This window comes from Silene latifolia, chromosome 9 (genome assembly GCF_048544455.1).
Source record: "Silene latifolia isolate original U9 population chromosome 9, ASM4854445v1, whole genome shotgun sequence".
NCBI classification, from domain to species: Eukaryota; Viridiplantae; Streptophyta; class Magnoliopsida; order Caryophyllales; family Caryophyllaceae; genus Silene; species Silene latifolia.
The window spans coordinates 217,079,077-217,091,832 of record NC_133534.1 but is presented as its reverse complement, the minus strand read 5'-3'; the positions used below and the strand labels follow the sequence as shown (position 1 = coordinate 217,091,832).

Below are 12,756 nucleotides of genomic sequence, written 5' to 3'. Positions count from 1 at the left end.
ATGTGACTTGTTGTGTGAACCCTTTCTCTTTGTTCATTAGTCCATGTGACTCGTTGTGTGAACCCTTTCTCTTTGTTCATTAGTCCATATGACTCGTTGTGTGAACCATTTCTCCTTGTTCATTAGTCCTTGTGACTCGTTGTGTGAACAAATTTTCCTTGTTTATTAGTCCTTGTGACTCGTTGTATAAACCATTTATCCTTGTCTTTGTGACTCGTTATGTAAACCATTTATCCTTGTTCTTTAGTCCTTGTGATTCGTTGTGTGGACCGCTTGTCCTTGTTCATTAGTCCTTGTGACTCGTTGTGTGAACCGCTTGTCCTTGTTCATTAGTCCTTGTGACTCGTTGTGTGAACCAGTTGTCCATGTTCATTAGTCTATGTGACTCGTTGTGTGAACCCTTTCACCTTGTTCATTAGCCCTTGTGACTCGTTGTGTTAACAAATTTTCCTTGTTCATTAGTCCATGTGACTCGTTGTGTAAACCATTTATCCTTGTCTTTGTGACTCGTTGTGTAAACCATTTATCCTTGTTCTTTAGTCCTTGTGACTTGTTGTGTGAACCGCTTGTCCTTGTTCATTAGTCCTTGTGACTCGTTGTGTGAACCAGTTGTCCTTGTTCATTAGTCCATGTGACTCGTTGTGTGAACCCTTTCACCTTGTTCATTAGTCCATGTGACTCGTTGTGTGAACCATTTCTCCTTGTTCATTAGTCTTTGTGACTCGTTGTGTGAACAAACTTTCCTTGTTTATTAGTCCTTGTGACTCGTTGTGTAAACCATTTATCCTTGTTCTTTAGTCCTTGTGACTCGTTGTGTGGACCGCTTGTCCTTGTTCATTAGTCCTTGTGACTCGTTGTGTGAACAAATTTTCCTTGTTTATTAATCCTTGTGACTCGTTTTGTAAACCATTTATCCTTGTCTTTATGACTCGTTGTGTAAACCATTTATCCTTGTTCTTTAGTCCTTGTGACTCGTTGTGTGGACCGCTTGTCCTTGTTCATTAGTCCTTGTGACTCGTTGTGTGAATCGCTTGTCCTTGTTCATTAGTCCTTGTGACTCTTTAAGTGAACCAGTTGTCCTTGTTCATTATTCCATGTGACTCGTTGTGTGAACCCTTTCTCCTTGTTCATTAGTCCTTGTGACTCGTTGTGTGAACAATTTGTCCTTGTTCATTAGTCCTTGTGACACGTTGTGTGAACCATTTTTCCTTGTTTTCGTTGTGCGAACCATTTCTCCTTGTTCATTAGTCCTTGTGACTCGTTGTGTAAACCATTTATCCTTGTCTTTGTGACTCGTTGTGTAAAGCATTTGTCCGTGTTCTTTAGTCCTTGTGACTCGTTGTGTGAACCATTTGTCCTTGTTCATTAGTCCTTGTGACTCGTTGTGTGAACCAGTTGTCCTTGTTCATTAGTCCATGTTACTCGTTGTGTCAACCCTTTCTCCTTGTTCATTAGTCCAAATAACTCGTTGTGTGAACCATTTCTCCTTGTTCATTAGTTCTTGTGACTCGTTGTGTGAAAAAAAATTTCTTGTTTGTTAGTCCTTGTGACTCTTTGTGTAGACCATTTATCCTTGTCTTTGTGACTCATTGTGTAAACCATTTATCCTTGTTCTTTAGTCCTTCTGACTCGTTGTGTGACCGCTTGTCCTTGTTCATTAGTCCTTGTGACTCGTTGTGTGAACCAATTGTCCTTGTTCATTAGTCAATGTGACTCATTGTGTGAACCCTTTCTCCTTGTTCATTAGTCCATTTGACTCGTTGTGTGAACCATTTCTCCTTGTTAATTAGATCTTGTGACTCTTTGTGTTAACAAATTTTCCTTGTTTATTAGTCCATGTGACTCCCGTCTTGAACTAGCACTTTTAGATTCCACGATCACGCTCTTTCCCTTGTCCTTCACGTCTTCTGCTTGGATATCCTTGGACTCGCTAGTTGCTGGCATTGAATAAGAGCTCGTCCCTTTCGAATAAGCATGAGGTTTTTGTGCCTTATCATGTTTTTCGAACTTCAATGCTAATCGGCACACATCATTAAAACCTTCATAATTCTGGATCTCGACTCTTTTAGCAAGCGCGGGTGTTAGGCCCTTGACAAATCTCGCCACTCTTAGCTCTTCTTTCTCCTCAAGATCGCACACGATTGACATCTTTTCAAATTCTTTGATATAATCAGTCACGGACATGCTTTCTTGCTCTAAAGATTGGAGCTTTAAGTAGTTATCTTGTTCATAGTCCTTTGGCACGAACCGTTTCAGGAGATGCTTCTTCAATTTCAGCCAAGATTCGATCTTTGCTTTACCTTCTTTCTTTCTTTGCTTCTTTAAGTTCTCGTACCATAAAGATGCATACTTTGTAAGCTTCAAGATTGCAACTTTAAATTGCTTCTTGTCATCATACTCTTTATACTCGAAAACCCTCTCAGCTTGTCTTACCCAATCTAGAAATTTTTCCGGATCCATCTCGCCATCAAAGTCTGGAATATCGAGTTTTAAACCCCGATCATCATCGTTCTTATTTCTCGACTTTCTCTTTGGCTGCTCGTCTTCTTCTTCAGATTCGGATGGAGTGTCCGATTCCTTTTTCTTCTCTTGAGCCTTCAACATGCTTGCTATGTTTTTTAGCACAAAAGCCATCTGAGCCATCTCTATCTTCAGCTCGTTATGACCATCTTCCCATGTTTTCGGACCCTCATCACCGTCTTTAACCATGATTAGCAACGTCCCAAGACAGATCTATTAAGGAATAAATCTGAACTTAGCTCTGGTAACCAATTTGATGTAAAACTGTATGGAAAAACGAGATTGAACAGTGCGACAGACTGTTCGTTTTCAGGATATGATAAAATCGTGTATGTTTGTAGATGTAATGGGTAAATTTGCAGCGGAATTGTGTTAATTTGACTGTATATTTCGTGATTTTAAAGGTAACCTGGATAATATGGTGAATCTCGCTCTCCGCCTCGCAAGGTACGAACTCGAAACACTCACAATCAACCTCGCAAGGAAGATCTAAAGACTAAACTCGCAAGCCTAATCAAAACAAAGTTCACAATGGAAACTTCTATTAAAATTCTGAATCTCACGTGTTGAACAATGTCATACACGGTCCTTATTTATACCTCTACTTAGCTTGACTAATAAGCTATCTTTCCTAATTCTAATCGAGGACACAATTTGACTCGAGTCCTAATTCCTCAGCTTGTAAGCCAAGCTATCTTCCCCTTTCCTAAACTAACTAGGAAAGTTATTCCCCTTTCCTAAACTAACTAGGAAAGTTATTAAAATACTAATAACTAGAATACAATCAGATTTAGGGTATTCTAATTTGACTAGGATTAGGAAAATTTAGCTTTCCTAACTTTATTAGAAATAGTAATTAACTAACTTATTATTCTACACGATTTAGGAAACCGTGTATCCTAATCATCCTAGGGAACCGTGTCCAGCAGCTATGTGGCCGGTTTTGAGCTTCTTGATGTCTTTATGCAAACCACATTTTAGCATAATCTTGCCCGTTGGAACAAACCCGAATCCTTTTACCATTTGATTTATCCTCCGAGTATGCTCCTGCATCATTGTGACTCGTTGTGTGGACCGCTTGTCCTTGTTCATTAGTCCTTGTGACTCGTTGTGTGAATCGCTTGTCCTTGTTCATTAGTCCTTGTGACTCTTTCTGTGAACCAGTTGTCCTTGTTCATTATTCCATGTGACTCGTTGTGTGAACCCTTTCTCCTTGTTCATTAGTCCTTGTGACTCGTTGTGTGAACAATTTGTCCATGTTCATTAGTCCTTGTGACACGTTGTGTGAACCATTTTTCCTTGTTTTCGTTGTGCGAACCATTTCTCCTTGTTCATTAGTCCTTGTGACTCGTTGTGTAAACCATTTATCCTTGTCTTTGTGACTCGTTGTGTAAAGCATTTGTCCGTGTTCTTTAGTCCTTGTGACTCGTTGTGTGAACCATTTATCCTTGTTCATTAGTCCTTGTGACTCGTTGTGTGAACCAGTTGTCCTTGTTCATTAGTCCATGTTACTCGTTGTGTCAACCCTTTCTCCTTGTTCAATAGTCCAAATAACTCGTTGTGTGAACCATTTCTCCTTGTTCATTAGTTCTTGTGACTCGTTGTGTGAAAAAAAATTTCTTGTTTGTTAGTCCTTGTGACTCTTTGTGTAGACCATTTATCCTTGTCTTTGTGACTCATTGTGTAAACCATTTATCCTTGTTCTTTAGTCCTTCTGACTCGTTGTGTGAACCGCTTGTCCTTGTTCATTAGTCCTTGTGACTCGTTGTGTGAACCAGTTGTCCTTGTTCATTAGTCCATGTGACTCGTTGTGTGAACCCTTTCTCCTTGTTCATTAGTCCATGTGACTCGTTGTGTAAACCATTTATCCTTTTCTTTGTGACTCGTTGTGTAAACCATTTATCCTTGTTCTTTAGTCCTTGTGACTCATTTTGTGAACCAGTTGTCCTTGTTCATTAGTCCATGTGACTCGTTGTGTGAACCCTTTCTCTTTGTTCATTAGTCCATGTGACTCGTTGTGTGAACCCTTTCTCTTTGTTCATTAGTCCATATGACTCGTTGTGTGAACCATTTCTCCTTGTTCATTAGTCCTTGTGACTCGTTGTGTGAACAAATTTTCCTTGTTTATTAGTCCATGTGACTCGTTGTGTAAACCATTTATCCTTTTCTTTGTGGCTCGTTGTGTAAACCATTTATCCTTGTTCTTTAGTCCTTGTGACTCATTGTGTGAACCAGTTGTCCTTGTTCATTAGTCCATGTGACTCGTTGTGTGAACCCTTTCTCTTTGTTCATTAGTCCATATGACTCGTTGTGTGAACCATTTCTCCTTGTTCATTAGTCCTTGTGACTCGTTGTGTGAACAAATTTTCCTTGTTTATTAGTCCTTGTGACTCGTTGTGTAAACCATTTATCCTTGTCTTTGTGACTCGTTGTGTAAACCATTTATCCTTGTTCTTTAGTCCTTGTGATTCGTTGTGTGGACCGCTTGTCCTTGTTCATTAGTCCTTGTGACTCGTTGTGTGAACCGCTTGTCCTTGTTCATTAGTCCTTGTGACTCGTTGTGTGAACCAGTTGTCCATGTTCATTAGTCTATGTGACTCGTTGTGTGAACCCTTTCACCTTGTTCATTAGCCCTTGTGACTCGTTGTGTTAACAAATTTTCCTTGTTCATTAGTCCATGTGACTCGTTGTGTAAACCATTTATCCTTGTCTTTGTGACTCGTTGTGTAAACCATTTATCCTTGTTCTTTAGTCCTTGTGACTTGTTGTGTGAACCGCTTGTCCTTGTTCATAAGTCCTTGTGACTCGTTGTGTGAACCAGTTGTCCTTGTTCATTAGTCCATGTGACTCGTTGTGTGAACCCTTTCACCTTGTTCATTAGTCCATGTGACTCGTTGTGTGAACCATTTCTCCTTGTTCATTAGTCTATGTGACTCGTTGTGTGAACAAATTTTCCTTGTTTATTAGTCCTTGTGACTCGTTGTGTAAACCATTTATCCTTGTCTTTGTGACTCGTTGTGTAAACCATTTATCCTTGTTCTTTAGTCCTTGTGACTCGTTGTGTGGACCGCTTGTCCTTGTTCATTAGTCCTTGTGACTCGTTGTGTGAACCGCTTGTTCTTGTTCATTAGTCCTTGTGACTGAAGCAAATATGGTAGGCCGACATTTTGTGTTAAAACAGCCAGCTTTCTCAAGAGAAATGAAGAGCACAATTGCAAGATTCCATGGACAAAATGACATCATATGGTCCCCTTTTTGTACAAGCAAAAGGCCAAAGTAATTGAAGAAGCAAAAACAACAAAATGGACAGCATTTTGTCACACCTAAACAGGCTGCCAAGCTTGTTTATTTGGACCCATTTGTTGTGCTTTTTTTGTGTAAAATATCTACTTGTACTTTTGTCCATTTATGCTTTCAATTGTAGCCTTTAGATTTACTTTTAGATGGATGGTTTGGATGTAATTTGAGTCTCTATTTAAAGAGCACCTATCCCTTGTAATAATTTCAGATTTGAAGTTTATGAGAAATGAAAATGTGAGGTTTTTGAAAAAACCCTTTCTTTAGTTCTTTGCTTAGTGCTTGAACAACCTCCTTTGCTTAGTGCTTGGAGATGACTCTATCCATTTGCTTAGTGCTTTGGAAGAGTATTATCCTAGGCTTAAACATGCTTTGTGATCTTGTTTAAGTCATATCTTTCTTTTTATGTTTCAAATAAAACCTCCCAAAACAGCCCCCCCTAAATCGAGACATTACTACTCCAAAACAGCCCATTTTCGAGTTAATTTTTGTATTATGGTTGCACCGTTTTTAGTAGGGTTTGGGCTGATTACGGACCACCTCATCGTTTTAGTGCAAAGTGGTATCAGAGCTTCGGCTCTTGCGTTTTCTTAAACCAAGACGATCTTGGGAAATGGTGGTCCGTGGTGTTCTAGGGTGTGACACCGCAAATCTGTGCGTGGCTTGATTTGTGGGTGTTGGCTTTGGTTCGAGCACTTGTGTGTTGCTCGGGTCGAGTTGGCTAACAAGAGGGTTCGGTCTTTGCTAAGTGCTTGACTAGAATGGGCTCTTGTTGTTTCCCTCTTTAACATCTATACTACATTTTTCTGAAATTGTATTTGTTTTTGAAATCGTCTTTTGTTATACCACGTTCTTAACCGCGAAAGTTTGAGGACAAACTTTTCTCAACAAAGGGAGTTTGAAGCAAATATGGTAGGCCGACATTTTGTGTTAAAACAGCCAGCTTTCTCAAGAGAAATGAAGAGCACAATTGCAAGATTCCATGGACAAAATGACATCATATGGTCCCCTTTTTGTACAAGCAAAAGGCCAAAGTAATTGAAGAAGCAAAAACAACAAAATGGACAGCATTTTGTCACACCTAAACAGGCTGCCAAGCTTGTTTATTTGGACCCATTTGTTGTGCTTTTTTGTGTAAAATATCTACTTGTACTTTTGTCCATTTATGCTTTCAATTGTAGCCTTTAGATTTACTTTTAGATGGATGGTTTGGATGTAATTTGAGTCTCTATTTAAAGAGCACCTATCCCTTGTAATAATTTCAGATTTGAAGTTTATGAGAAATGAAAATGTGAGGTTTTTGAAAAAACCCTTTCTTTAGTTCTTTGCTTAGTGCTTGAACAACCTCCTTTGCTTAGTGCTTGGAGATGACTCTATCCATTTGCTTAGTGCTTTGGAAGAGTATTATCCTAGGCTTAAACATGCTTTGTGATCTTGTTTAAGTCATATCTTTCTTTTTATGTTTCAAATAAAACCTCCCAAAACAGCCCCCCCTAAATCGAGACATTACTACTCCAAAATAGCCCATTTTCGAGTTAATTTTTGTATTATGGTTGCACCGTTTTTAGTAGGGTTTGGGCTGATTACGGACCACCTCATCGTTTTAGTGCAGTGACTCTTTGTGTGAACCAGTTGTCCTTGTTCATTAGTCCATGTGACTCGTTGTGTGAACCCTTTCTCCTTGTTCATTAGTCCTTGTGACTCGTTGTGTGAACAATTTGTCCTTGTTCATTAGTCCTTGTGACACGTTGTGTGAACAATTTTTCCTTGTTTTCGTTGTGCGAACCATTTGTCCTTGTTCATTAGTCCTTGTGACTCGTTGTGTAAACCATTTATCCTTGTCTTTGTGACTCATTGTGTAAAGCATTTGTCCGTGTTCTTTAGTCCTTGTGACTCGTTGTGTGAACCATTTGTCCTTGTTCATTAGTCCTTGTGACTCGTTGTGTGAACCAGTTGTCCTTGTTCATTAGTCCATGTTACTCGTTGTGTAAACCCTTTCTCCTTGTTCATTAGTCCATATAACTCGTTGTGTGAATCATTTCTTCTTGTTCATTAGTTCTTGTGACTCGTTGTGTGAACAAATTTTTCTTGTTTGTTAGTCCTTGTGACTCTTTGTGTAGACCATTTATCCTTGTCTTTGTGACTCATTGTGTAAACCATTTATCCTTGTTCTTTAGTCCTTGTGACTCGTTGTGTGAACCGCTTGTCCTTGTTCATTAGTCCTTGTGACTCGTTGTGAACCAATTGTCCTTGTTCATTAGTCAATGTGACTCATTGTGTGAACCCTTTCTCCTTGTTCATTAGTCCATTTGACTCGTTGTGTGAACCATTTCTCCTTGTTAATTAGTCCTTGTGACTCGTTGTGTTAACAAATTTTCCTTGTTTATTAGTCCATGTGACTCGTTGTGTAAACCATTTATCCTTTTCTTTGTGACTCGTTGTGTAAACCATTTATCCTTGTTCTTTAGTCCTTGTGACTCATTTTGTGAACCAGTTGTCCTTGTTCATTAGTCCATGTGACTCGTTGTGTGAACCCTTTCTCTTTGTTCATTAGTCCATGTGACTCGTTGTGTGAACCCTTTCTCTTTGTTCATTAGTCCATATGACTCGTTGTGTGAACCATTTCTCCTTGTTCATTAGTCCTTGTGACTCGTTGTGTGAACAAATTTTCCTTGTTTATTAGTCCTTGTGACTCGTTGTGTAAACCATTTATCCTTGTCTTTGTGACTCGTTATGTAAACCATTTATCCTTGTTCTTTAGTCCTTGTGATTCGTTGTGTGGACCGCTTGTCCTTGTTCATTAGTCCTTGTGACTCGTTGTGTGAACCGCTTGTCCTTGTTCATTAGTCCTTGTGACTCGTTGTGTGAACCAGTTGTCCATGTTCATTAGTCTATGTGACTCGTTGTGTGAACCCTTTCACCTTGTTCATTAGCCCTTGTGACTCGTTGTGTTAACAAATTTTCCTTGTACATTAGTCCATGTGACTCGTTGTGTAAACCATTTATCCTTGTCTTTGTGACTCGTTGTGTAAACCATTTATCCTTGTTCTTTAGTCCTTGTGACTTGTTGTGTGAACCGCTTGTCCTTGTTCATTAGTCCTTGTGACTCGTTGTGTGAACCAGTTGTCCTTGTTCATTAGTCCATGTGACTCGTTGTGTGAACCCTTTCACCTTGTTCATTAGTCCATGTGACTCGTTGTGTGAACCATTTCTCCTTGTTCATTAGTCTTTGTGACTCGTTGTGTGAACAAATTTTCCTTGTTTATTAGTCCTTGTGACTCGTTGTGTAAACCATTTATCCTTGTTCTTTAGTCCTTGTGACTCGTTGTGTGGACCGCTTGTCCTTGTTCATTAGTCCTTGTGACTCGTTGTTTGAATCGCTTGTCCTTGTTCATTAGTCCTTGTGACTCTTTCTGTGAACCAGTTGTCCTTGTTCATTATTCCATGTGACTCGTTGTGTGAACCCTTTCTCCTTGTTCATTAGTCCTTGTGACTCGTTGTGTGAACAATTTGTCCTTGTTCATTAGTCCTTGTGACACGTTGTGTGAACCATTTTTCCTTGTTTTCGTTGTGCGAACCATTTCTCCTTGTTCATTAGTCCTTGTGACTCGTTGTGTAAACCATTTATCCTTGTCTTTGTGACTCGTTGTGTAAAGCATTTGTCCGTGTTCTTTAGTCCTTGTGACTCGTTGTGTGAACCATTTATCCTTGTTCATTAGTCCTTGTGACTCGTTGTGTGAACCAGTTGTCCTTGTTCATTAGTCCATGTTACTCGTTGTGTCAACCCTTTCTCCTTGTTCAATAGTCCAAATAACTCGTTGTGTGAACCATTTCTCCTTGTTCATTAGTTCTTGTGACTCGTTGTGTGAAAAAAAATTTCTTGTTTGTTAGTCCTTGTGACTCTTTGTGTAGACCATTTATCCTTGTCTTTGTGACTCATTGTGTAAACCATTTATCCTTGTTCTTTAGTCCTTCTGACTCGTTGTGTGAACCGCTTGTCCTTGTTCATTAGTCCTTGTGACTCGTTGTGTGAACCAGTTGTCCTTGTTCATTAGTCCATGTGACTCGTTGTGTGAACCCTTTCTCCTTGTTCATTAGTCCATGTGACTCGTTGTGTAAACCATTTATCCTTTTCTTTGTGACTCGTTGTGTAAACCATTTATCCTTGTTCTTTAGTCCTTGTGACTCATTTTGTGAACCAGTTGTCCTTGTTCATTAGTCCATGTGACTCGTTGTGTGAACCCTTTCTCTTTGTTCATTAGTCCATGTGACTCGTTGTGTGAACCCTTTCTCTTTGTTCATTAGTCCATATGACTCGTTGTGTGAACCATTTCTCCTTGTTCATTAGTCCTTGTGACTCGTTGTGTGAACAAATTTTCCTTGTTTATTAGTCCTTGTGACTCGTTGTGTAAACCATTTATCCTTGTCTTTGTGACTCGTTATGTAAACCATTTATCCTTGTTCTTTAGTCCTTGTGATTCGTTGTGTGGACCGCTTGTCCTTGTTCATTAGTCCTTGTGACTCGTTGTGTGAACCGCTTGTCCTTGTTCATTAGTCCTTGTGACTCGTTGTGTGAACCAGTTGTCCATGTTCATTAGTCTATGTGACTCGTTGTGTGAACCCTTTCTCCTTGTTCATTAGTCCTTGTTGAAACAAATCAAACCGAGAAAGGCCACATTTCACCCGGTTTTGGACCTTGCACTAGATTGAGGTCTAACATGAATTCCGTCTAAGAAGTCGTGCCATTTTCCAGCATGGGATTAATCTTTGGTGAGTTTGGGACGTTTTTGTGTAGGAACTTATACCCCAAAGCCGTGCCTATCATAGAGTTTGCCAAGCTTTTTGAACCGCGCGCAATCAGGACCATGGCTGGAACAAGCTTAGTTTTTTGTGCATTATGTCGCTATCAACCTTCCTCTTTTGAACCAACAAAGCTCAAGGGACTTTATGGCTGCAACAAGGACTCTTACACGGTTCCTCAAGCCCCATTTCAGTCCATATAATCATAAATAAGAAGTTGAGCTACAAACAAGGAAGTTTGGACTATTAGTTTACTTTCTTTGCTTTATGTCCTTTTCATTTCAGATTTGTCATAGTCCTTGGCTGCCGTTTTTCTTGGTCTTTAGCTGCTATTTTTGTGGCCCTTAGATGTAACTAGTAATCAAGGGTCAAGATTGTAAGCCTTGGTCTATATAAACCAAGCTAAACACTTGAGAACTTCAGATTTGAATGAACATTAATACAAGTGAAAACCTAGTTTTTCCTCTTAAATTCTTTGCTTTGTGCTAGAAGATCCTCCTATGCTTAGTGCTAGGGGTTGAGTGAGTTCTTTGCTAGGTGCTTGAACAAGCTCTTAGTCTTAAACCTTGGCTTTGTGCTTGGTTTATTTCATATCCAATTCACTCGATCCTTAGCATTTGAGTCACGGTTTTTAGCTTGTTTTCTGTCCATTTTCGTGTTCTTAGAGTTTTATTCCAAATTGGTTATCAGAGCTTTGGTTAACAACAAAAATCCTTTCTTTGTGAGTTCATTATACCCTAACCACATTAAAAACACAAAAAACAACCATGAGTGAAGAAAGGATTGCTGGAATTGAAACACAAGTTACTCAACTTTCTGAAAAATGTGATTTGTTGCTAGAATCTCTCAATGTTATCATGGCTAATATTCCAACACCACCACCAAGAGGAGGACGACCACCTAGAGGCAGGGGTAGAGGCCGTGGCCTCATGGGGAGAGGGCGAGCTCATGGTGGCCATGAGGAAGAGGAGCATTCTGATTCGGAGGAGTCAATGGCCGAGACCTTTCATGGAGAGCCCAACAAAGACTTAAAGGTAGAAATTCCTGATTTTCATGGTAGTTTAAACCCCGAGGATTTGTTAGATTGGTTTAGGACCATTGAAAGAGTCTTTGAGTTTAAAGGTTATTCTGATGGCAAAGCTTTTAAAGTTGCAATCTTGAAACTCAAAGGCTATGCCTCCCTTTGGTATGAGAACTTAAAAAATCAGAGAAGAAGGGATGGTAAGGAACCTATTAAGTCTTGGTTAAAACTGAAAAAGAAGCTTAATGAGAAGTTTATACCTAAAGAGTACACTCAAGACATTTTCATTAAGCTTACACAACTTAAACAAGACCAACAACCACTTGTGATGCAGGAGCATTGATGGACAATGAAAATGAAGTGCTACTTAGCCGAAATGCAACTCATTTAGTCGAAGGCTTCAAGATTGGGTCAAGTTATTTGACGATGCTCACTTGGGTGGATAAAGGCCCAGAAGTACACGGTTAATCCAAACCGTGTGGATTACTAGCTGGTCCGAAATTATTAGTATTATTTAGCTAATTAATCTATTACAAATAAAATTAGGAAAGTCTATAATTTCCTAATCCTAGGTGAAGTCTTAGTTTCTTTTTTTCAGATTATTTATTTCCTAATTAGTTAAGGAAATTAGTTTGCTTGTTGTCCAAGTATGATTAGGTTTTAGGTTACTATAAATTAAAGCTTTGTAACCTAAGAACATTCAGATTACAGATTACCAATAAAACTTCCAGTTTTATGCTTATTTCGTCATTCTTGCGAGATACACGAACCCTACCTTGCGAGGTTGCCTTTGAGTGATTCGAGTGATTGCCTTGCGAGGTGCTGATCAAGATTCACCTATCTATCTTGTTCCTTAATCAATTCTAACGTTTTACCTTCTGTTTACCTATTTAATTCGCTGTTTTTACATCAAATCTACGGTCAGATTACAACAATTCCGCTGCATATTTTCTAACCTACAGAATTCGTTTAAAACAGACTAATTCTATATCAAAGTGGTATCAGAGCTTAGGTTTTCGATTTATTGCTTAATAAATCAGTCTTGGGAGAAGATGGTGAATGGAGAAGGAGATAAACCATGGAAGGAGGATATGGATGCAATTAGGGCAGAGATTGGC

The 12,756-nt window shown here is 39.2% G+C and overlaps 1 long non-coding RNA gene across 1 annotated transcript; it reads left to right on the top strand.

The window, feature by feature from the left end:
• The first annotated feature begins 5,670 nt into the window (after positions 1–5,670).
• Positions 5,671–7,094, top strand: LOC141598499 (uncharacterized). Its single transcript, XR_012523561.1, has 2 exons — positions 5,671–6,376; positions 6,715–7,094. It is a non-coding gene; the product is annotated as an uncharacterized LOC141598499 (long non-coding RNA).
• Positions 7,095–12,756: the final 5,662 nt, after the last annotated feature.